This window comes from Sminthopsis crassicaudata, chromosome 1, assembly GCF_048593235.1.
Source record: "Sminthopsis crassicaudata isolate SCR6 chromosome 1, ASM4859323v1, whole genome shotgun sequence".
Taxonomy (NCBI): domain Eukaryota; kingdom Metazoa; phylum Chordata; class Mammalia; order Dasyuromorphia; family Dasyuridae; genus Sminthopsis; species Sminthopsis crassicaudata.
This window is the reverse complement of record NC_133617.1, coordinates 237,523,831-237,549,323: the sequence shown is the minus strand read 5'-3', so window position 1 is coordinate 237,549,323 and position 25,493 is coordinate 237,523,831. Positions and strand designations below refer to the sequence as shown.

The window sequence follows — 25,493 nt, the reverse complement described above, 5'->3', positions numbered from 1 at the left end:
GTGCAATAATAAATCACTCAAACCACCTCAGACATAATTGACATCAGTTAAAAATAGCAAAAGATATGCACATTGAAAAAAAATAATGTCCACTTTTGTTTTAGGATGGTGAACTAAATGACACTAAAGAAAGTGTATGCCCATTTCTTTTTTTAAAAAAATCATTGAATGCAATAAAGATATGTAAAATGGCAAATCCTTGAGTTAGATTAGACTTCATTTTACTGGGTCAGCTATTGTAGCTAATGCACACTAACTGGTATTAAATCTTATCCTTAGAGCTAGGTAAAAGACCTTATTCAGTATAGATAAAAATACAAGAAAGTATACCCTTCCCTTTAAGTTGTAAACAGATTAACTTAACAGGTTAATCAGAAACAATTCATTCAATTAAAGCAGCAATTTATGTATACACCCAAATGGGTGTTTCCTAGTGTTTTAATTTACATCAAAAATTAAATGATTCCTTGGACTTGCAACAGAGGACATTTGCTTAGTGATATACACAAATTGTCTTGTTCAAAATGAATTCAATGTTTAGGAAAACTCTTTATATGGTGGCAAGAATTTTAAAACTGAGAGCATGCTCATCAGTTGTGAAATGGATGAATAAATTGTGGTATATGAATGTAATGGGAAACTATTGTACAATGAGACATGATGAGCAGGCAGATTTAAGAAAAAAAACTTAAAAGGACTTACATAAACTGATGCTGAGTAAAGTGAGGAGAAACAAGAAAATATTGTATACAGTAACAACAATATTGTGCAATAATCAACTTCAGTAGACTTAGCTTTTCTCAGTGATGTGATTATCTAAGAGAATTCCAAACATGGAAGATACTATCTATAGCTATAGAAAGAACTGTGGAATCTGAATGCAGACTGAAGCATTCTGTTTTTATTTTTTTATTGTTTTTTCTTTCTCATCTTTTTTCCATTTTTGTTCTGATTCTTCTTTCAAAAGATGACTTATGTGAATTTTTTAAAGAAGAATGCTAATCTTAAATGTCTACAAAAGAACCACAAGAATAGTGACAAAATACATATAATAATTATTTCCTAGAAATTTGTTAATCTATAGTAAAATATCACTTGTAGATTTAAATAGGAAGAAATTTTTACTCATAATACACATTATTAGAGCATTTTAGATTTTAATAACTTCTTAGTTGATATTAAATGACTTTAGTGAATAAGCTTGCAATGAAACACAACAAAGAAACGGGTTAAAGGTAAGAAAAAGAGGCATGAAAGTGTACCAGACAAAGGAAGCAAAAAAGTTGATAAGCAGTAATTTGATGATTTGTTTTGAAATAAATTAACTTATCTGGAAGTAAAAATTTTATCTAATAACCTATGCTTCACTTCTTCATGGCACTGATGGCTTGTTTTTCTTTTTCTTTTTTGCAAGATTCAATCTGCAATGGCAATGGGTAGAAATTCTACCATCTAATATGTTTTTTTTTCCTAAGTTCTAAGATAAGATTCATATACTACAATAATTGTCAAGGCAAAATCTTCCACATTCTCCTATCCTCCTTTGCTTGTTTTTTTTTTTTTTTTTTTTTTTTTTTTGCTGTCATCTTAGTCAGTCAGCAAGCATTTACTAAGTATGTCAGCAAAACAAAGACAAAAATGAAGTCATTTCTACCTTCAAAGAGCTTACATTATCAGTGAAAACAACACAGACACACACACACACACACACACACACACACACACATGTATGCCCCACATATCAAACCATATCAACACGAATATAAGGTATATTATGTACCCATTTTTGGAGGAAGGCACTATTATCTAGGGATTCAGGAAACTCTCATACTGGATACTGTTGAAGTCTGGGGAGAACAACAAAAAGTGAATAAGAGAAGCTGATTACAAAATCTGTTTCTAAATTGACCCTCCCAAATACATTGTAATCTGCATGTTAGATCTCAAAAATAGTTCTCAAAGGTCACTTAGGCCAACCCTTGTGTTGTACAGATAAAAGAACTGAGGTCCAAAGAGATTGAAACTTACACAGGATCATGGACTATATCATAGATATGACTTTTAAATCCATATTTCCTGATTTCTAGTACAGTGCCTTTTTCCACTGTAAACTGTAAACATCTAAAGATGCTACTATTGGCTATTCTTTTTAAAACATGATCAGTGGAATGATTTTAAATGCTTGTTACAAGGACATTTATTGAGAGAAAAAGATTGTGCAAATTTCCCTTAAAAGCCTTTTTTAATAAGGTAAAGATCATCCTGATCATCCCCCAAAAGCAATTGTGAATTCTAGGAAGACAAGCAAAATTATTGTAATTAAATGTATAATTAATGTTTATTATAGCTAACATATTAGTTTTAGGTAGGTCAAATTTATGATATGGTAGGGTTGTATTTTTTATAGTATACTTTATAGTACATTGGGGCCCCTCTTTGTATAATCAATGAGTATGGTTCAATTATGTTCATTTCATAGGACCTATATTAGAGTAGCGGTAAGGTATAATGGAAATATCATTTAATTCAGAGTTTGGAAATCTGAGTCTGAACTTGGCCTTTCACAGTATGACCTTCAGAAAATTACTTTTTATTTCTTTGGCCCTCTTTTTGTTCATCTATAAAGTAAGACGGTTAAACAATAATTTCTATATTTCAGTTTTTAATGCAGAGTTTTTAAATTTTTTTTAATTTTATTTTATTTTTAATTAAAGTTTATGTTGGTTATTTTTATGATGCTTTTGCCACATGTTCTTGTTCATAGTTAAGGCTTATATTAGTTTCTTTATCCACAGTGTAGCCCTCAATGTTCCCATTGTTTCTATGGGAAAATCTAGTCTGTCTTACAGTAAAACTCTTTATGCTGGGGTCTTCAGAAACACATGGTAGCCTGGCAAAACACAGGGACTGCTTGTACTGGTCTTCTCTCTAAAATACACAAGTATTATCTATAATGCAAACAGTCCATCCAGTTTTCTATGCATTTCTGCCCTCTTCAACCTCATGCCCATTAGAGGAAGAACTGGTTAATATTCTTCCTGTGCTGAGTAAAGTGGATTTTACAACAGGTCCAAAAAAATAAGAGAAGTGAAGTCACCTCAGATATTACTGACATTCCACTAAACTAAAACTTTGTGAATTATGGATTGTATATAATGTATTCTAGTTTTCTGGCTGGAAGAAGTAATACATTAATTTATTGCAACCAGGTTTCTGATTTTCTTTTTTTCTTCCTTTCTTCAATTTGATCTAAAAATCTGTCAACTCCTAATTGGTTACTAGTAGATCTTTAATAGGTTACTGACTTGCCTTCCTGATGGAACTTCATTTCTTTCCACAAATTGCCTGCATCTACAATGATATATTTGTCTATATGTAAAAAAAGAAATTAAACTTTATGTATGTTTCATTTCCAATGATGTCCACATCTGGTATCAAATATAATTGAGACATGGATCAAGGTCACAACAAAATTGTATGTCTCAAATGAAACTGGAAATCAGACCAGAAAGGATGGGATTCTCTCAAGAATGGAAATGTAAAGAAACAGAGAGAAACTAGGTTGTTGTTTTTGTTTTTTGGATGAGGAGGAAAAGGGAGTTGCTCAGAGACATATATATGAATGCACAGGGAATCAGACAACTTAGATATGAAAAAGTCAAATGCAAAAAAGATAGAAATAATGTCAGGTACCAGAAGATGTATACAAAAATATGGTGTAGTTGTATTAAAAATGTGTCAGGAATACTAAATTTCAGAATCAATTGAACCTAGTAAAGAAAACTGAAAACAAAAAAAACAAGCTATATTAGGAAAATGTGGTAGGTCAACAAAGGGATTTACCTCCTGTTCAGAGTGATAGGATATGATATCCAACAACAGAGTGTTGGCAAACTTATTAAATTCTATTTTGTTACTATTTTCTCTGACAAAAGAAATGATCTTAGGAAAGAAAGGAAAAGAATAAAATTCATTAAAAGGGAATTATTAACCAAAATGTAGAGGGAAATATACATTGGTATCTAACTGCCCTAGATAAGTTCAATTCATCAGGGCTACATGGATTTCCCTGAAACTTCTCTTCTTCTTTTAATAAGATAAAAACATTTGGATATCCTAGGGTCTGGAAAGACTATATGGATATAATTAATAAATTATTTTCAGTGCTCTTGTTGGGGGAGAGAGGGAGTAGATGTATCACAGAATTGGAATAGAGCAAATATCCTGATTTAAAAAAAAAAAAAAAAAAGCATGAGGATGGAGTTTGAAAACTTCAGGACAATGAACTTAACTTTGATTGGGGGGGGGGAGCAATTCTAGAATCCTTATGTTAAATTTCCATATTTAGAGGATGGTTATTATATCTAGAAAAGGAAGCATTGATCACAAAGGGGCAATATGACTTCCTCAGAAATAGGCTATTTTGCAATTTTTTACTTAACCACATTGCCATTTTTTTGGACAGTTATTAAGAGTTCAATAGTAGACCAGAGGCCTGTTAGATAGTACAGTGAATAAAGTCAAGAAGACATCTTCCTGGGTTAAATTTGGTCTCAGACACTTACTAGCTACGTGACTCAACCTGATCTGCCTCAGTTTTCTCATCTATAAAATGAATTGTAGAAGGAAATGGCAAACCACTCCCGTATCTTTGCCAAGAAAATACCAATGGGGTCACAAAGAGTGGAATGTGACTAAAACAGCTGAAGAACAACAAATAGTAGATCAGAGTGGTTCTTTAACAAATCAGTCAACAAGCACTTACTAAGCACCTGTTATATGCTCAGCTCAGGATATGGAGAAGAAAAAAATTGTATCTACCAAAAAGGAGTTTATTATGTATCAAGGGAAACAATGTGCTCATACAACTAAATACAAGTGATACACAGGAGACTGAAGCGCTAGTGAGGTACCTTCAGGACAGGGTAGGTGAAATGTGAGCTGAGTTTTGAAGAAAGTTATAGATTGGAAGAGATAGTGATGATGGAAGAGTATTTTCCCAGGAAGAGCAGCAGCCTGTGCAAATTCAAAAAGAGAGAGGATGGAATGTTTTGTGTAGAAAACAATAAATAGAGAGAGGGGGGGAAGAGGAAGAGGAGAAGAAGGAGAGAGAGACTGAGAAAGAGAAACAGAGAGAGACAGAGACAGAAATAGGGAAAGGCTGGACATGTTAGCCGGAGACATTCAGTGCCAAACAGAAGCAATTGAGAACCTTGAAGCTTTTAGAGTAGAGGAATGACACACTTTAGAAGTCTTATTTTGGCATCTTTGTGGAGGATAGATTATAGACAGAAGAAATATGGCATGGGGACCCATTAGGAGGGTACGTTAATATCCAGGAGAAGAACAACCTTGTGAGTGAGAAAAAAAAAAAAAAAAAAAAAGAGAGAGAGAATATATATTGTGGAGGTACATAAAACCATTGGCAATTGATTAGACATGGAAAGTGAGTAAGAGTAAAAAGCTGAGTATTACTAAGTTGCAAATCTGGATGAAATGAGGTTTATGCTACTCTCAATAGAAATAGGGAAAATGTAATATGGCTATGTTTTGTGGGACGTAGTGAAATAATGAATTCTATTTTAGATATGTTAAGTTGTAGATGTTTATGGAACATTAGCTGGAAATGTCCTATAAAATCCTAATGTTACAGACTAGAGCTCAGGATACAAATCAGGTTTTATAATTATATATCATAATAGATCATAAATACATCTGAAAGTCATTTACATAGAAATGATAATTGAACCCATGGCAGTTGAGAATCCAGAAAGGAGAAAGTATCCAAGACTAGAGGGTGGTCAACTGAAATAACCTCCATGGGGATTTGAATAACATGGTACAATACACAGAGCAGAGTTCAAAGGAAGAGAAATTAATGAGTGATGAGTGACAGAGGGAGGATCTAGAAGTAACAGGGTAAAGTGAGGTGTTTATTTTCTATCAGTGCATCAGGAAAGAAAATATGTCATAGGATAGCAAGTATCTCCATTTCATAGAAAATATGCATATATGTATGTGTATATATATACATATAGAGAGAGACATATAGAATGACTTTTACATGTTGCTTTCAAAACTGTTCTACTTGTGTTTACTTCCTTCTGAGTTTCTTTTTTCTACAGTAAAAGAAGAAATAGTCCTTAGGGACCAGATATAGGAACTATAGATAGAAGTTTTAAAAGACACAAATTTATTTATCCTCTAATCAATCCATCTACTAACACATATTTATTAAGTGCTTATTCTCTGTTATGAACTAGAGCTGAATGCTAGGGATAATGGGGTAGGGAGAGGTGGGGAATTCCTGCCATCAAGGAGTTTATAGATGATAGAGAAGACAGTGTATGAACAAATGAAATAACGATTGTGAAGTACTTAGTATAGACTTTGGCACATAGTAAATATTATATGCATGTTTGTTATTATTATTATTATTCAAAGTGACACATAAAAACCATAAAATCAGATGTAAGATAACCTTGGAAGGTAAGACATTAGCAATCCAAGCAAGCACTTGATCCAAAGGATCAAGAAAAGTGAAGAGGGCAGCACTTGAGCTGAGTCTTGAAGAAAATCAGAAATTCTAAGAGGCTGGGTTGGGAAGCAAGAACAGCCAGGCATGGATGCTTACACAAAGACCCAGAAGCAGGGTCCAGAGCATTAGGTATGAGGAACAACCAGAGACTTGAAATAGTTTCAAATGGTTGAATCATAAAGTATATCCGGAGAACTGATACATAGAAAAGATGTAAAAACAAAATGGAGACCAGGTTGTGAAGAGCATACAGTTGAAATAATAAAAAGCTACTGGAGTTCATTGTATGGGGGGGCGGAGGTGGGGAGTGGGATTACCTGATCAGACTTGTTTTTTAGGAAAATCATTTTGGCTTCTAGGCAAAGAACATATTGGAAATAATAGAACAGAATAATCCAAGTGAAAGGTGAGGAGAGCTGGACCTAGAGTTGTGGTTGTGTGAATAAAAAGGAATGGGAATGACTATGAAGATATTGCAGAGAAAGGAAAGATAAGATTTAGTCATCAATTGTCTATATAGAGTGAGTTAACAAAGAATCAAAGGATATGAACCTGATATAAGGAAGAATCTCCTAACAATTAGGTCTGTCCAAATGTGGGCTGATCTACCTTAGGAAACCTTAGGGGTTGGAGGGGTTCCCTTTACTGAAAATCTTTAAGCAAAGACTGGACAACCACTTGTAGAGGATGGTGTACAGGGAATTCTCTTTCAGGCAATAGTTGGATTAAATGGCATCTGAGGCTACCTCTTTCACTGGGACTTGTATACTCTATAGCTCAGTGGGGGAAAAAATGATTCTTTGGTTAGACTAAGAATCTACTTCCATATTGGCCACCAGAACTTTTCTTAGAAGATCTAGCTATTTTCAGATATAATGCAAATTGACCAATCTGTATTCTTCTCTCAAATGTATTTTTTGGTGAAATATTTGGAGAATGATTGACTTAAAGAATTAATGGAAGCAAAGAATCCATCTTGTCCAAGTTACATCTGAACAAGTATAACCAATAGTTGATCACCCCAGTGGTGCCTAAAGACCTTCAGGAAGTAGAACCTGCCCCTCCAACTTCTTGGGGACAACCCATTCTTCTTTTGAATGACTTTAATTTTTAGGAAGTTGTTCCTTGTGTCAATCAAGCTAAATTCTTCCTCTGCAACTATCTATTACTATTTTTTTCCTTCTGAGGATAAGCAGAACAAATCTAATGCCCTTCACATTCTTGAAGACAGTCATCAAGCCCTCCTTGAGTCTTTCTTTTAAGTTCCTTCAGCATCCACCTGTGTTACTTTCCCCAGTCTTCTATAGACATCCTAGTCATCTCCTGATCAATAAGAGGTTCTTTACTCTTTTTGTGTGTCATAGACACATTTGGTCATCTGGGGAAGACTATGGAGCCTTTCTTAGAATAATGCTATTAATTACTTAACAAAATGCAGAATAGTACAGAGATAACCCATTATATTTAATCACAGCTCTCAAAATGCATAAAAAGTTCATAAGAACTCTGGCTCTAGATGTGTTCTGGTTTGTCAAATGTGCCCAGAATGCTACTGTATTGAGCACAGTACTTCAAATATTGTCCAATTCTAGTAAAACCATTTTCTCCCTCATTCTGGACATTGTGTCCCTTCTTAATGTAGCCAAATTAGTTTTTGGAATGCTTGACTGTTATATTCCAAATGCAGACACAATGAACTAAAATCTTTAAATTTGTTTCACAAAAACAAACAAGGAAACCATTTTCCTACCCATCACAACACATGTTGTATACAGACTGTAGCTGTAAAGATGCTTTTTAAATGAAGTATGGAACTTTACATTTGTACCTGTTGATTTTCACTTTATTCAATTCAGTCCCCACTTCTAGCATGTCAAGATCTTTTTGGGTCTTGACTCTGAATGTCACTTATTAGCTATCCCTCCCTACTTTATACCATCTATACATTTAATATATCTGCTTTCTATAGCTTCATCCAAATGATTGATTGCACAGTGAATTCTACTAAAAATCTCTTTCTAAGTTAACACTTACTTATAAATAACTACTGTTCCTGAAACCACCTAACCATTTTCTCCTCCAGTCTAAGTCTCTTTTCTAATCACAATAACAATATGAAAAAAAAATTTAAATTCTAATGTTACAGTTTGGCTGTAACCCCATAATCCAAAAACATCAAAGTATCTAATGCCTACTACAGTGTCTATCAACAAACGTTTATTGAATGTATAAAATGTTGTAGACACTGAACTAATGGAATTTTTATTTAAATGAAATGATCCATACCCTCAAGGAAATTACATAGCTTGTGCTTGATAAATTCTTGTTTAGTGGAATACTTTTTAGCTATGTATAACTAGTAAAAAAAATTTATCAAATACTTATTGATTATCTATATTTACAGAGCAGCCAGGTGACACAGTGGATGGAAGCCTATATATGCAGTTAAAAAGACCTGATTTCAAATCTGACCTCAGATACTTACTACTTGTATGACCCTGGGCTGATCATTTAACTCTGTTTGTTTCAGTTTGTGATTTGTAAAATGAAAAGGAAATGACAAATTATTCCAATATCTTTGCCAAGAAAACCCCAAATGGGGATGTGAATAGTTAGACACTCATTTCAGTAATGAGTGAACAATAACAATCTACATCCATCCCTACAAAATATAAATATCCTGCCTTTGAGGAACTTGCCCAGAGTGAAGTTAGACTAGATGTCAACTGTAAAGGGCTAGAACTGAGCAATGCACTTGGATGATGAAGCACGTGAGACTAATTGCCAATTGGACGGTGTCCCTATTAACTTGTTTAAGGTTGACCCTCCCCAGCTGTTCTGTGCTGACTTGATTGGTGAGACAAAGAGAGGGAAGTGACTTGTGTGGGAGGAGCAAGAGAAACTTGGGTGGTGGAACTCACGCTCACTTGCACTCGTGACCTGGCGTTGGAGGCGACGGTAAAGATCTAGAATAAAGACGTTTAGTGATCCTGACTCTTGCTGATTTCTGGAAAGATAGAGTTCCAGCATTCAACTATGACCATTAATAATTACAGAAAAAAAAAAATGAATGCTACTTAATGGAAATCTCACTTTACCCCTCCTTGTTTCATCTTTTTCCTTGCTTCCATTCTTTTTCCAAATTCCTTCTCTTTTTGTGGTTCAGACTAACTTTCTAAATACATATATTGTCTTTATAATTTAAACACACACACACACACACACACATATATATATATACATATATATATATATATATATATCTTTTTTTAACCAAAGAATAATTGGAAAGAGAATAATAAAAATGATTTGTTCTAGTTGCGTCTTGACTCTGAATATCTGAATTCTAATTCTAATAATCAATAATTTCATTGATTATTCTATTCAGTGGTCAACATAGATGATCTCTTCCATCCTCAAGTCTCAAGAACGCTTAAATGGGCAAGGTTTTTCAAAAGTCCTTGAGGTTTCTTCAACTTGAACATCCTGAGCTTTAAATGAACCCTTCTAGGAAACACTTAAGCCTTTTTGTATGTCATGGATCCCTTTGGCAGTCAGATGAAGCCTATGAATTTTTTCATAGAACAATGTTTTTAAATTCATAGAATAAAATATATAGGATTACAAGTTCGTAAACCCAAACTTTAGTACCCTTGCCCTAAGTCAACTCAAAAATAAATAATACTTGGATGGGCCAACCTCCATGTCCTCCAGCATTATCCAGTCTGGGAGACACTCCAACCCCTAACAACTCCATTCAGTAAATTTAGAACTGTTGAACTCCAAATCTGACCCTTGGAGAAGTTTAGGAGTTGACAAATTATCCCAAGCTCCCACAGAGCAGCTTGGTTTGCCAATGCAGGATAATAAAATAATATGGTGTATGGAGTGGTGGAATCATAATAGAAAATTTTCAATATACTCTAGAATAGGAAGAGGAAGAGAGAGAATATGGGAGGTTGCTCCAAATTATTATTCCTTTTTGCTTCCCTATTCTTCCTGATTACCCTGAATACTAGAATAGCCAATGGTTAGTATCTTTTCCATACTGGCCTTTTCATCTTCGCATATCCAGTTGCCAAATGGTTGTTCCTGATTTAAGAGGCTGCTTAGCTGTTTGAACCAAAAATTGCCTCTTATGATTTCACCATTCTTGTAAAAAAATATGCAGCACTGACATGTCTAACAGAGAAAATGAGGCAATAAACCCCCCCTTTTTTTTAACCATCCTGGGCCTGTTCTACAAGTTTACATGGAAGGGCACATAGTGGATAATAAAGCTAGATTCAGGTATTGGCTCTTATTTGAGGTTATTATAAAACCTTGAGGAAAATATTTTATCATTTTATTATTGCTCAGTTTCTTTATTTGTAAAAGAGAAATAATAGCTAAGCTGTTCCAGCAATATTGTTAGAATTGGTGGTATAAGATATATTATTTATTATAAAAACAAATCCAAAAAGAGATAAACTCTTTTCAGTTTATTTATTATTTGGGGAGTTTTTAAAAAAATTATATAATGAAGAGAAGAGCACATGAGTAGAAAGCAGATAACGAAATGTGCCAGTGATTTCTATTTCCCTATCAGTTTTTCCCTCCCTATCATCCTTTATTAAATTTTAAAAGGAGTAAAAGATATATTAATTTCCAATTTTTACAATAGCCTCAAAGGGGGATGAAGAAGGCAGTATTGTTCTTGCTATTTAGTGGAATATAGCCATAAGAAGAAATTGGTGAGTTCTGGTCAGATCCTCCCAGACACAGATATCATACTAACAGTTGATGACTAAGAATTGTCATCCCAGACATCCCTGTCACAGGAATCATACTATTAACTTACTAACTAGTACATTCAAGATTCATATGCTTTGTAATGCCAATTATTCAGACATTCAAGGATTCCTTCTGTGTTATTATTTGATTGTTTATATTGATAAAGTCAAGGAAGATTAGTAACTTTTAACTCTTAAAGGGAGTAAGAAAGTAGTTTATGCTTCATGTTTATTTTCTGTTGCATTAAATGTTTTCATGCAAACTTCTGTGACATCACTGAAGTACCTTTGACAACCAAGCAGAGGCAAAATTCAACTTTGCCTTCTGTGGTATATTAAAGATAAAGTTGTTAACCCTTAGAAAATGAGATTGCAATAGTTTTCTATTAGTAAATACAGGGATGTTGTTATTTATATCTCACTTCCTCTTCCCTCACCTTGTGTATTGATTGATTTTAATGAAATATAAGAGAGGGAAAGCAAAGGAATATGTTTGGGGATGGTTGAAATACTTTTTCTGCCCTCTTCATTCCCAATTATTTGCAACTACTTTTAGAGTAACTAAGGTCTGTTAAGTAAACAAATACATCTAACATTTCACTAATCCAAAAACTATGCCATTCTTTGGTCTTCAAATAATAACCACAACTATAATTTTATTTAAATATCAAGACCTCATTTCCCCTTTCATTTTAAATTTTAATTTTAGGGAATTGTATCTTGGTTCTGAGTCAGGGAGATGGGGAGGATGCGTAATCTCTAGGTGAAGAAATTACATCTTCTTTCCTAACAGGATTGAAAGCATTGGAAAGCAGACAGAAAAGGTTTGCATTGTGGATATCTATATCCTATCTTGCCAAAGGATAAATAAAGGGCATTCATTCATTTATCAGCTTTCAAGCTGCCACCCTCTTCTCCCTCCTCCCCAGCCCCCACCTCTCCTGGAAAATGAGAGAGGGAGGTTCTGATTATTTTTGCCTATTTCTATCCGAGCTAGGCATGAACAATTAAATTTAGGGCTTCCCTGTGGTCTGTGAATAACAGTGCACAGTGCTAACCATCAGGGCACAAAGGCAGACAACAAAAAAAAGACCTTTTTTTTATTTTTTGTTTACCCTTCAGGACACTGTTTACCTTATCACTGAAGGGGAAGTTATCATCTCATCCCTTTTGGAAATTGTGCTGGGTTGTTTCTGTAGCTCCAGGTCTCGGACTGTCCAGTGATAAAGTGGGCATGTCAGCCTGGGGTTAGGAAATTCACATAGGGAGGTATTGCACTCTCCAATTCTCTCTCTCTCTCTCTCTCTCTCTCTCTCTCTCTCTCTCTCTCTCTCTCTCTCTCTCTCTCTCTCTCTCTCTCTCTCTCTCTCTCTCTCTCTTTCTCTCTCTCTCTCTCTCTCTCTTCCTTCCTTACTCCCCCTTGATTTTCCTGTCAAACAATTTTCTCCCTTTCTTTCAACCAGAATGATTTTTTCCCCTTTTTTTCTTTCTCCCTAAATTTACTTCACAGCAGATTGTCTTGTAGTAAATCACCAAAAACCCAAATAGCACTAAAGCATTCTGATACAACATTAGCATTTGCTTAACAAGCACAAGATAAACATTAAACAAAGAACTGCATTTCTTTATTAGAGGCTGCAAGATACATAATCCATGAGCACAAGAAACATGGGACCCAGTGGATATGCAGATGTGTGTTATTTCATTGGCGCTGGGCGGCCTTGTTAGAAAAGGTTTTCATCTGAAGGCTTGGGGGTGGATAGTTGACTGTCCCTGGTGGGGCTGTAACTAGATACAGAGACTGTTGCAGGCTAGGCTGGGCTCCCTGGTGGATGTGCTGATTGGACAGCCTGAGGAAAACTTGGGAAGCATCAGGAAGTGAACTCAATCACCTTGGGGGATGATAGGGTAGAACCAGATGAAGGCATTTGACTTCTTTTGTAACTCCCACTAAGGACAGATTGCCAGTGCGATCCAACCTCCATAACTGCAAATCAGGCCCTTTCCCCTATGCCGATTTCATTAGAATGGCCAGCATGGTGCAAAGAGGAAAAAAAAAAAAAGGTTAGACACAGTAATTTTACAGGCAGGCGGGTACAAAAAAAATCTGCATAATTAAGCAGTCAAGGCTGCTAATAGGGGAGTTTATATGCTCTGGGACCAGGCAAGGGCAGCACATATGGATATAGCACTGGATATTAAATCTACGGCATGCAGACTTACTTCAGGGCCCTTAGAGAAAAGGCTAATTATAGAGAGAGGAATTGTGTTTACTGGTCTGTCTTGGGCAAAGATGGTGAAAGAAGTGCAACCAAGTTTTGCAGTTAGACATGAACAGGCTGTTAATAGAGATATCAAAATATGTGCTTGTGGTTGTTTCCTATCTAATCAACAGGAAATTATAGATTCAGAGAGGCCCACCCCCACCCCCACCCCAACCTTCTAGTAAAGGCAAAACCTATAGAGCAGCAGAAGTACAGAAGTGCAAGCATATTGTCAAAATATACAAGATGTGAATGTGTTCATTATTCAATTGCTGCAATTTAATCTCAGTCATGCACTTTATCATCAATAAATTATATTTAGCAGTTTATCCTGGTTTAGTTATTCCTATTTTAAAATGTCAGTGCTTCTGGGTATAAGCTCAGAGTCAGCATTTAAATATAAATGGGTGTTCTGAATGGAAGTTTCAGAGGGCAGGGCTGAGCATTTGGAGAAAGGGTATGTTTATGTAACAAGCCCCACCATGAGGTGAATATTAACATTTTATAATGCAGATCAAAGGTAAAGAGAAGACCCCACTTCCATCCCTGGAGCTTCTAAGCCAAAGGCTTCCTAATAAATGGCTTACACAGTTTCTGGGATGATTTCTTTAGATTATTAGAGAAATATATCTTCTCTTTCATTCATTTATTCACTTATTAATTTATCTATGAATGAAAGGTAGTTATAAGAGCCAGTAATCTCCCTCCCCACCCATATCCTCCATCAATTGTGGGAGGGACCTTTACAATTTCTTTTCCAAAGAAGGGTGCTGAGCACTGTGTTATGTACCAAGACAAAACATGGCTGTTTCCAGGGAACATGGTCTCATGCATTTTCCATTTGATGGGTCATAGTCTGGAGCCTTTTGTCCTTTAAGGTTGGTTTCCATGGGTTTCTTCTAGGCTAGCTTAATTGTAGATGTGCTACAAAGGGCTCTGTCTATTTGCAAACCCAACCTGCATTCCATTACTATCCACAGAATAGGAGGGATGGAGTAGAATACCATTGTCTCATCACAAGATACACTAAAACCTCAGGCTTACAAAAGCAAACAGCATCTGAGCAACCAGACATTGGGTCAGGTTTTCTGACATCTGTGCTTCTCTTAGAGGCAGGGATTTCAGTGCTAATGAGAAACCACAGTCTATGCCCTAGAAGAATACAGGTGTGAAGGCTAATGATCTGGCGGCCAGTTCTTATGCAAAGGGAAGGAGTCTTTGTGGCAAGAAGGGTTCTGCCCACCCTATCCTTAGAGGACCCCCATGTCTTCTCCACAGGATTTCCCAGCTGACCCCTGATGTTAGTTTCACTGAGAACAGCTGGTCAAGTCTTACAGCAGGTGGTTAGCAGTACTAGATTCTTAAGGAGATAAAGCAATCCAAATCCTCCACAAAAAGATAAGAATGAGAAGTTGTAATATTTTCCTTTGAAAGATAGATATATTACACAAATTTAAAAAAAAAAAAAACTTTTATTTCATTCTCATCTTACCCTCTCCCTATTTCCAATAAGAGTTGAGATGATCAACTTTTGGAATCACTCTAATCCCCACAATGTCCTAACTAGGAATTCCAAACATCATCTATCTGACATGTGGAGTTTAATAAGGAACTCTATTCTAAGGAAAACTAATTCCTCATTGCAGGAGAAACATTGAGAATATATGGACTACATGAAATAAGGTGGAACAACAAAGTTTTCTTTCAGGATATGTCTTAATTTTCAACCTACAACATCTCCTGCTCTCATTAACTTCCTGTCTTGTAGTGGCATATTGAAAAACCATGGCAAGGGTAAGAGACTGATAGGGAAGCAAGTAAAAGAGTCAGACTAGCAACCTTTTTAAGAGAAATGATGCTGAATCTCTCAAGTGAAACAAAAGAACTGGGGTTTTCTTTGTCAAATGCTGCCAAAGGGTTGTTGCACTGTAAGAAAGTACCATGGTTAAGGCAGACATTGAAACAGTAGTAAAATAAGCTTATTCTCAATTGAACTTGCATTTTATAGAATTGAATCAGACTTCCATTTATAGGATTGAGGGACCATGCTGTATTTAGAGCTTTCATATTAAAGAACCATCTTTACTTCTTAGCTGTGTGATCCTGGGCAAGTCAGTTAACCCCAAATGCCTCAGCAACAACAAAAAACAAAACAAAACAAAAAATGCCTTCCTTTTAACTACTCAGTTCTTTCCTTCATTCCTTCATTGAAATGAGGAGGTAGACCCAATTTAAACCTTGCTTTGTTTTTAGAAGTTATCCTTATAGAAAGAATTTTCTTGTCTATTCTCTGTCTTTCAAATATGGCATCAGCCTTCCTGCCTCTCTTGCCTTTACTCATAAGATTCCCTATTCTGGGAATGCTGACCTTGTCTCTCTCCCTCACATAAATTCATTTCACTTGAATGACATAGCATCACTTCCCTGATGTCATGGTCCTCTGAACTAAGGACAAACAACTTAACCATCATTTAAAGCCCAACTCAAATAATGTGCCATACTGGAGTCTTCCCTGATCTCCCCCTCTGATCTTTCACTTCAGAATACGCATAGCAACGTAATATTTTGCAGCAAAGTATTTTGCATTATTATGCCATAGGAATCAATTATCTATTGTGGAGTCTCATTTTATTAAATGGATGTAAATTATGCACTTTATCTTATCCAATCTGTATTATTTCTCCTAATATTCAGTATTGTGCTTTGCACACAGTAGATACTTAATAAATGCTCATCGAATGGGCAGATAAATGCATGAATCCCCTAAAAGGTTCAGGAACTTTATAATTGTAGATTCTGTTTTATTATTCTTTGATCAGATTGTGTCAAGGAAAATTTATTTAATATTATTGAATAAAAACGCATATGGATTGTAATAGCAGGAACCTCCAATATTGAATTTTATTGTTTCCTTCTTTATCTCTATCTCTACCTTGCCTTCTTTTGGATGAGATATAGAGAAAGACTTTCAAGCTTCTTTTCCTACTTTCTCCCCCTCCTCCCCACATTTCTCATCTCTATACTCTCTCCAGCTCTCTCATCATTGCCTAAGGGAAGAAGTCACTATAGGGACTGGATTAGCAATTGGTAATGGCATGGCTGAGGCAAATAGAGTCTACTGGGAGACCTAATCTTTTTATTGAGAATTTTCAGAGGGTAGATGTAAACACTCCTTCAGAGGAGCTAAAAGATTCTGGTGAAGGTTATCTGACAAATTGTTGTCCACACCAGAATTTTCTGTCACATCTAAGTTCCACCACTCCCATACATCTCTGAACTCGTTTTCTCTATTGTCCCAACCAGACACTAACTAGAAGAGCTTTTCCATTTAAAAACTGAGCTCCCCCACAAGCTTTTCCACTTCTACCTACTTGACCAACCCTGCCACAGAGGAGGAGTTTTCAGAAGTGGGTGATTTACTAGCATAAGTATCTTGAGAATATTCTTTTGGAAGTAACTTTATAGTTACCATATGTCTGGATTTTCTCACAAATATTGGGTTAAGTTAAAAGATTTAACAAAACTTCTGATTATACCTAAATAAGTCCTACTTGCCCCCAAACCCACCCAAAGCCCCTAACACCGCTGATGATTTTAGAGGGTGCTGGGAGCAGGAAAAGTCTGAATACCATTTTTTTCTTTTTTCCCACCACCTCCTCTTTCTTGAATGGCCCCAAGTTTCTGCTACACAATCACAATCTAAGGAACTGAGTACTCCCAACCTAGCAGCTTCTCTAGTTCTTTGAGCTAGAAACCTTGAGTCTTCTTTGGAGTGGTTTTGAGTGGTTTGATTTACTGGAAGCATAAAATAATTTATGGAGAAAGAAAAAAAAAATTTCCTTTTTCCATGGAAGAATTCCTATAAATGCCAAAGTCCTTCCCTATGACTTCACTACCAATCTAAGTACCTCATGATATACTGTTTCCCTTTATTACCTCTTCTCTCTTTTTCTTGACCAGGATGAGATGAAAAGTAAAAATAGTGAATATAGAGGAAATTAAAGGAAACAAGTTGTTAATTCCATAAATAAATGTTTTGTGTAAGAAATTTTTAGACAGTGATAAAAATATTGTTTTGTTTTTTTTTGAGAAAAATTAAATGTGTGTATAGAGATGGAAGAAATAAGTTGACTATGGCACTCATGCAAATCAAAGTAAAAGACCCAAACCTACTTAATAGTTCTATCTCCATGAAGTCTTTTCTGATCTGTCTAGCAGATAATATCGTTTCCCTCCTCACCTTCTTCCAGCGCACTTTGCCCAGCTCATTGCCCTATTCACTGTACTGATTTGTGTATGTGTCCTCTCTCTCCTAAACAACTCATAAGCTCCTTGAGGGCAGGGGCTATTTTGTTGCAACTATATCTAGTATCATAGATTTAGAGCAAGAGGGGACCATATAGATATGAAGTCCAATTTTTATCATTTTAACGGTGAAGAAACTGAAGCCCATGGATATTAATTACTTGCCTTGGGTTACACTGTTACTAAGTTTATGAGGTAGGATTTCAAACCAGATCTTCCTGACTCCAAGATCACAATCCTAGCCAAGAAGCCTTGTTGTCTCTCACTAGTAGAAGCTTAATAAATGTTTGCTGAATTGAATTGAATCACATATCATATCCACCAGAAAATGTTCCTCCCTCCCTGGAAGCAATAGAAGAATTAACAGATGGCCAACCAGCTATGGGTTAAAACTCAGATACAGTCTTACCTTATAAACTTCTCTGAGTATTCTCCAAAAAGGGGTAGCTGATTATTGGATTCTGGTGTGCTCCTCAGTACAAAAATGTAAGCAATGAGTAGGTGCACTTAATTGCATTTGTGACCTGTTTCTGTGCCTGTTTAGGAGGGCATGGATGGCAAGAGAGAGCATACAGTAGATGCATTTTTCTGCCAGAGTGGAACTTTACAATTGTACCAGGGGACCTTTTTGTAATGTTTGTAATGTGCTGCTATTGTGATTTAGGAAAGAAAAATGCTACTGCTGGGCTTTATTTTCAGCAGATTTTTTTTTTAAACATCAATTAATGCAATCAAACATAGTACAGGGAAATCTAACTTTTTATTTACATTTCTGGGGGCCAGGGAAGGTTTGTTTGTTTTTGTTAACTCCAGTCATTTGAACAGCACACTACATGGTTTTCTTGGTATTTTCTAAATGGGCCCAGTAAGTTATGTTCAACAGACTATGTGAACCTCTCCACATGACAAGGAGGAGAACACAGCTTCACAATTGGTACACTTTGTTGGAAAATAAGTGACTCTGCCTTGTTGTTCAACAGAGTTTAAAAATATTTACTTTTTTTTTAAAGTAGATTTGACTAAGACAGGGAACTGTATTGATTTCCATATACTTATCTTAGAGAAGTTGGAATTTGTTATTACTTGTGTGAATCAGTCAGATTGCCAAGTTTTTGACTGAAGCTTGGTGTATTCTAGACCAATAGTCCCCAATATTTAGTATCATATTTTCCTTATTAAAACCTTAGAAGGAATCTAAAATAAAATCACAGAAGTTAATTGTGAATACTCAAAACTGAATTCCCTTTTTTTTTTTTTTTTTTGGGGGGGGGTTTAATTTTTTCCCTTTGTAACTGTTTACCGATGAGGAAAATCTTGCAATATTAGTATGCAATGAGGATGTCTTGGCAATTGCTTCCATCTTTCCCAGCTATATGGTGTAGCTTTCTCAGAAATTAAAACTCTTTTGTAATTTCCAGTTGAAAATTGATCACCTAGTCAAAGTTTCATTTATTAACCACGTTGCTTGCTTAAGTTATTTAATCTCTCTGAATCTCCATTTTTTTATTTTCAAAATGAGTTTATATGCCCTATTTATTTCACAGATTTATTGGAAAGGTCAAATAGGACATGTTAGTGAAAGTATTTTACAAAATATTACATATTACATAAAGGTAAGCTATTTACCAGCACCATCATTAAATTATCAAATTAATAAAAGGAAGAGAATAAAAATCTGAACAAATTAATAGTCTTAGCAATGATCAGAACTTCCTTAATACCTTAATATGGACTTGAGGTAGGGGAAAGCAGAGAGGTTGGCAACAGGAGGAAAAGAAAGAAAGCAAGATTCTAAAAGGGAAAAGAGAACTATAGAAACAAAAAGTCAGGGAAAAAAAGAGACTTGAATTATAGTCTTAATTCAGCCTCTAGTCTTTGAAAGTTCAAGCATACAATTTGGGTTAGTGAAAACTTCAAATGATGAGGTAATATCTAGGCATAACTGGGTGACTTAAGGCCACAGTGACAACTCCCATTTGGAATTTCCCTGCTATTATCACTTTAAGACAGACCTTTGCAATTCTGTTTTCTAGAAAAATGACTAGGAGATATGTACCTACATCAGGGTGCCAATTCAGGTTTTGCACATTCATCAGTTTGGGATATTTGTATATTCTTCTGTTACTTCTAGCCAATGCCTTAGGTTACATTTTATTTTTTTGGTAGATCATAATTTTATTGAAATTATTATGGCCAGTATTTAGTTAAGGACATTTTTCTTTCCTATTCCAGATCATTTTTTTTTAATAGAACTGCTCATTTCTTCTGTAAGACTTTTTAAGGAATAATAAAATTGAAAACAAATGTAGATAGTTAATAATTATTATTTTTTTCTTATTGGAGAACTACAGAGTTAAAATCTCTTTTCACATAACATTTTCATACAAATGTAATCCTTGCAGGGATTTTTAAAAATACTAATAGGGGGTAGCTAGGTGATGCAGTGAATAGAGCACCAGCCCTGAGTTCAAAACTGATCTCAGGCACTTAACACTTCCTAGCTGTGTGACCCTGGGCAAGTCACTTAACCCCAATTGCCTCAGGGAAAAAAATAGATAAATAAATTAATAAAATCATAACAGAATCATAACAGAGGAGACATAAAATGTTTAGAAAGCAAACTTGGGAGTAAGGAAGATGGTGGGTAAAAGACTTGCCATTAGTAGACTTGCCTTTTCCTGATTGTGTGACCATGGGCAAGTAACAAGGTCTCAGGACCCTAAACCTTTGAGATTATAAATTGTAGAATAGTTGCTGATGTATGTTGGTGGATAGAAATTCTTCACAAGAGGAAATCCCCCAATGAAATCACAGGTCTAGACCACTTCCCTCTCTCCCCTCTGTTCCTAAAAAAGAAACAAAATCTACTTCTTTATAATTATAAAAAATTATATGCATCACTTTTAGAAACATCCACTCCAGTGTTGTCACTACACTATTCTTTGTTTTAATTTCTAAACTACTTTTCTTTGGTTTGTTAAGAGTCAAAACTGCTTGGTCTCAGTTCTTGTGACCAATGTAAATTCTCCTTCTATCTAACATAATATACCATTCCATAGATGGTAATCTACATAAGTTTTATAGTCAGGTGATCTAGATTCTACATCTAACTCTTCCATTTTCTTGTTTGCGACCACTTTACTTACCTTGCCTGGGCCTTAGTATCTGCATCTATATAATGAAGGAATCCCCTAAGGGATAAAATTCTTTGATTCTAGTAAGTTTTAAAAATCTCCGTACTAATCTCTGCTCTTTGAAAGTTAAACATGTTGCTTTTTTTTCGACATAGAAAAAAAATTTTAGAGGGAATTATAGGAAGTGAACTATATCCCTTTTATAGCTAGGATACATATTATTATTTTTTTTTTACCACTACCAACAAAAAACTATCAGGTAACCTGAATGTGACTGTTGCTATCAAAAATATATGATAAAAAGCATCTTTTTATATAGATAAGATTTTGGAGTCTGCAATGCCCCTTTCTCACTGTGACCCTATAAGATAGGTAACAAATTTTATAAATGAGAAAACTCACATAGCTAAGTAGTACCTGAGGAGAGATTCAAGAATGGTTCTCCTGATTCCCAAATCCAAGACTGTCCATTTGGATTGCCAATTCACTTGCATGTTATGACATCACCTCCCTGATATGATAATCCTCTTCAAGAACAAACCACAAAAAACTTTCAGTCAGCAACAGTGACACCTTGGGATTTTACTTTAATATTTCTTTACAATATTGTTATTATAAATGATACAGGGGAAGGGAACAAACATTCATTAAGCACTTACTATATGCCAGGTATCATGCTAAGTACTTTACAAATATTTTTGATCCTTAAAATAACCCAGTGAGGCAGGTGCTGCTGTGATCTTCATTTTCCAGTTGAGGAATTTGAATTCAGGTTTTCCTGACTCCATGATTGGCTGTCTACTATACTACCTCGCTGTCTTTTTTATATACTTGAAAGAACTATGGATTTGGGTTCAATGGACCTGAGTTGGAATCTCAACTCTGGTATTTATTATCTGCGTAACCTAGAACAAATTGACTTCTCTCAATCAATTCCCTGATCTATAATATGAAGAAAGTTGAACTGGATACTATCCTTGCACATCTAAATCCATGAGAACCTCAGTTGCTAGAATTAAAAGCAATGTGTGTGTGAACATGGCGGTGGGGGTGGGATGTTGACATAGACCCTTTTTACGCATATGTTTAAAAATATTGATGAACGTGATTTTATTTTGTAGGGTTTCTTCTTTCATTAAAAAATATGACACATCTTTATATGACATAAAATTTAAAATATAATCTTAAGTAAATTGATTCAGTTTTGAACAAATTATAAATTTTAGACATTAAACATTTATTGTGACCAAACTATTTTTATATTTGGCATTCCAGCTTTAGGAATGATTTATAATTTTGCAGAAGTTAAAACATGCAATAACTGACATAGTCTTTTCAATGTTTTTATTTTGTTCTTCCTTAAAATACTTATTTAAATGACTCCTGTTTTTAATCAAGCCTATTCATCATCTTTGATTTTCTGTTTTGAATGGGGTGGGAGGACACCCAGAGACATCAATGCCTTCCCTCTTTAATCCTAAACCAGATTGTAATGAGCATAAAGATCTTCCATACAACGCATTCACCTTTTGTTGTGTTTTCTCACAGGTGATGCTGAATCATTTTCTAGCACTGTTTCCTATTGGTAGCATGTGGGGATAGATGGATAGAGATGGTCTTATGGTGATATGCTCAGTGCTCTCTCTATCTATCCCAGCAGGTAATGTTTGTGTTAATTGGCCTGCCCAGAATGTCTCCTGAGAAGGAAACATACCTGGCTCAATTTTTTCCCAATTTCAGATCACCATAATGGTCATCTCTCTGATAAGTTAGCAACTTGGAGGAGCAGTTAATGTATTTTCCCAAATGCCTGACTTACTAGATCAAGACATGGCTTCATCACAAGCACAGATAAGTTTCTGTCTGTCTTAGGAAAACTAGAATCTAGGAATCATCCATTTTCTTTGAGCACCTAAAAATCCCTTAGGGTGGGAAAACATGAGCCTAACTTCTACTTAGTTTCAAGGTAGTACATTTAACCAAAGAAGGGTGTTATTGCCATTGAAAGAGATCCTGTGAGCCTTTCTGGCTGGAAACTCCTCCTTCATTGCCAACTATGTACTGTGTAACACCATGGTTGGATTAGCTGTCCAAATCAAAGGCTGCACATAGCATAAGGTTTCTAGAACTTGTGAAATACCTGGAATAGGAAGGGGGCGGAAAAGGTCCCTGTAGAAATCTTCTACTGAAGGGATGCTTTCCTAATAGCTGAGGGAGGCTAGGATGACAGCTGTCCCTGAATCACAGAGGTTCCAGAGCATTGATTCTCAGGGAGAAAAGAGGCAGGGGATTTGGAAACCAACCTTGCATTCCAATAGGGGGAATAAATGAAAAGACAACTTTTGTTTTCTTTAACCTCTTAACTCACATAATGAAATAATGAAAAACCAAAGTGAAGGAACGTGGTTTTTTTGTTTTTGTTTTTTGTTTTTATTGAAGTTTTAGAATGGCAATATTGTAGATATAGTAGAAGGAACATGAATCCCAGAGTCTGCAAGCCTAGGTTCTAATCTTATATCTCACACTAATTAGTTGTATTGCTTTGGGCCAATTCCTCACCTCTCTAGACCTCCTTTCCTCATGAATAAAGTGACCAAAGAAGATCTCCAAGATATCTTTGAGCCCTAAAATTCTGTGATTTGATAAAAACTAAGATAATTCCTTTTTCCCTTGAAAATTTTTCCCCTTAATATTTCTCCAATTTTTCTTCCCTTCTGCATTTTAAATAAAAAAGAAATATACTCTGGGATCTTTGAAAACTTTTAACCCAACAAATACCATTTTGTAAGGTATTTATTAGAGTATTTCTCAGTAAAAGGGTAATGCCATATAGTGGTCAGACAAATTTCTTGTACTGTGGCAGTCATGTTTCTCATATCATATTTCAGATTTCCTCTAAGCATTGGAAGTGTTATTTAGTTTTGGAGTGGTGTTAATTACCATATAGTAGTTTTATGTCATCCTACATTTTTCTGTGAGTCTAAAAGCTTAATCCAAAATATACAAAGAAAGATGAGACAGGACATGGGCTCACACATTGTACATTTATTTTTCTCTTAACTGTGTTGTTGCAGTTTTTTCCTCTGCTAATATATTTTGACACCTTATAGTTGTAACCTGCTGTTCTCTTTAATTGCTTATTGTTATTAATTATATAGCAGTAACATAGTTGGCTGCTTGAGCCACTTGGCTGTAAAAAACTGCATTTATCATTATTGCCATTGGAGCTACTGAAATTTGCCAGCATTCTGTCCAGAGATGAATGTTTCTGAGCTTTCATCCAGTAAAATTTTGAGCATAGATCCAATCCTTAAGCTTTTCCATTCTGCTGCTACTACTTGCCTTCTCTGCTTTGTGGGTCTCTCATTTCCTCTTCATTTTTCATGCAGCTTTTTTTTTTTGGCCTTTTCCTTAATAACTAGCTTTATTTTTGGTTTCTCTTCCTTTCTAACCTCTTCTTTTCCTCAAACTTCACATATTCTTTGCATTACTCTCATCTTTCTTCTTCAACAACTTTACCAAATCCCCTTACTTTTTTCTTCTTCTTTATTTTCTGTGGATAGTCTGTATCTATATTCCTTTATCATTTCATTCTAACTTATCATATTAAGATATTATATTGTCTAATCTACAAAGGGAATTAATCTTGAAAATTATCTTCATAGGCTATAGTAGCTATAAAACTTGCAAAGTATGACTAAAAATAAGCAGCATAGAATCATGTAGATTCTCAAATGCCAAATTTTTCATAATAGTATTTATTAATGAATTTGGTTATCCTTTTTTTTAAAAAATGAGGCCCAAACAAAAGACAACCTATAGTGGATATCATGTCAAAAACAAACAAACAAACAACCCACCAAAAAACCAAACCTTAAGCTCCAGGAACTGGAGCATCTTGGCTACAGCCCCTCCAGCACTGCAGCAAGGACATAACATTAAATTCTCTCTAGTTAAGCCAACTTAAGTGGAGCTTCCTTGAACCTTCCTAAATAAAACTAGTGACCTTAATTACAATCAAGCAATTTAGAGGTTATAGAGTTCTAACTAGTACTACAGTATATCACTTTAATAATGCACAGGAAACATCCTCTAATGGGTAGTATCATTTGGTTAGAACAAAGAATTCTAGTTTAAAAACACATTTCTAATAACAATTTTTAGAATTCTTTCATATATTGCACCACTGCTTTTCTTTCCCTCCAAAGGCCACATAGCTAAATTCAAATCAATTGAACCAGGAAAAAAAGTGAAATATTTATAATTAGTGTTTTAATTTGTATATAACCAGCACATCATTTTTCTAGTTCTCTCATGATGAAAACAAAGCAAATAGGTCAAAAGTTCCCCTAGAAATTTTGAGTTACCTTTTAGGGTACTTTGGGATTTTATTTATTTTTATTTTTTTTCCCCTGGCTATCCCTGCATATATGTTTTAATGTATATTCTAATCTCTAGTTCTGAACCACAATTCCAGATA

General features: G+C 35.1%; 1 protein-coding gene across 7 annotated transcripts in view; it reads left to right on the top strand.

Moving 5' to 3' along the window:
* ZNF521 (zinc finger protein 521) overlaps positions 1-25,493 on the top strand; it is a 354,900-nt gene that overhangs the window by 281,755 nt on the left and 47,652 nt on the right. The window lies entirely within an intron of this gene.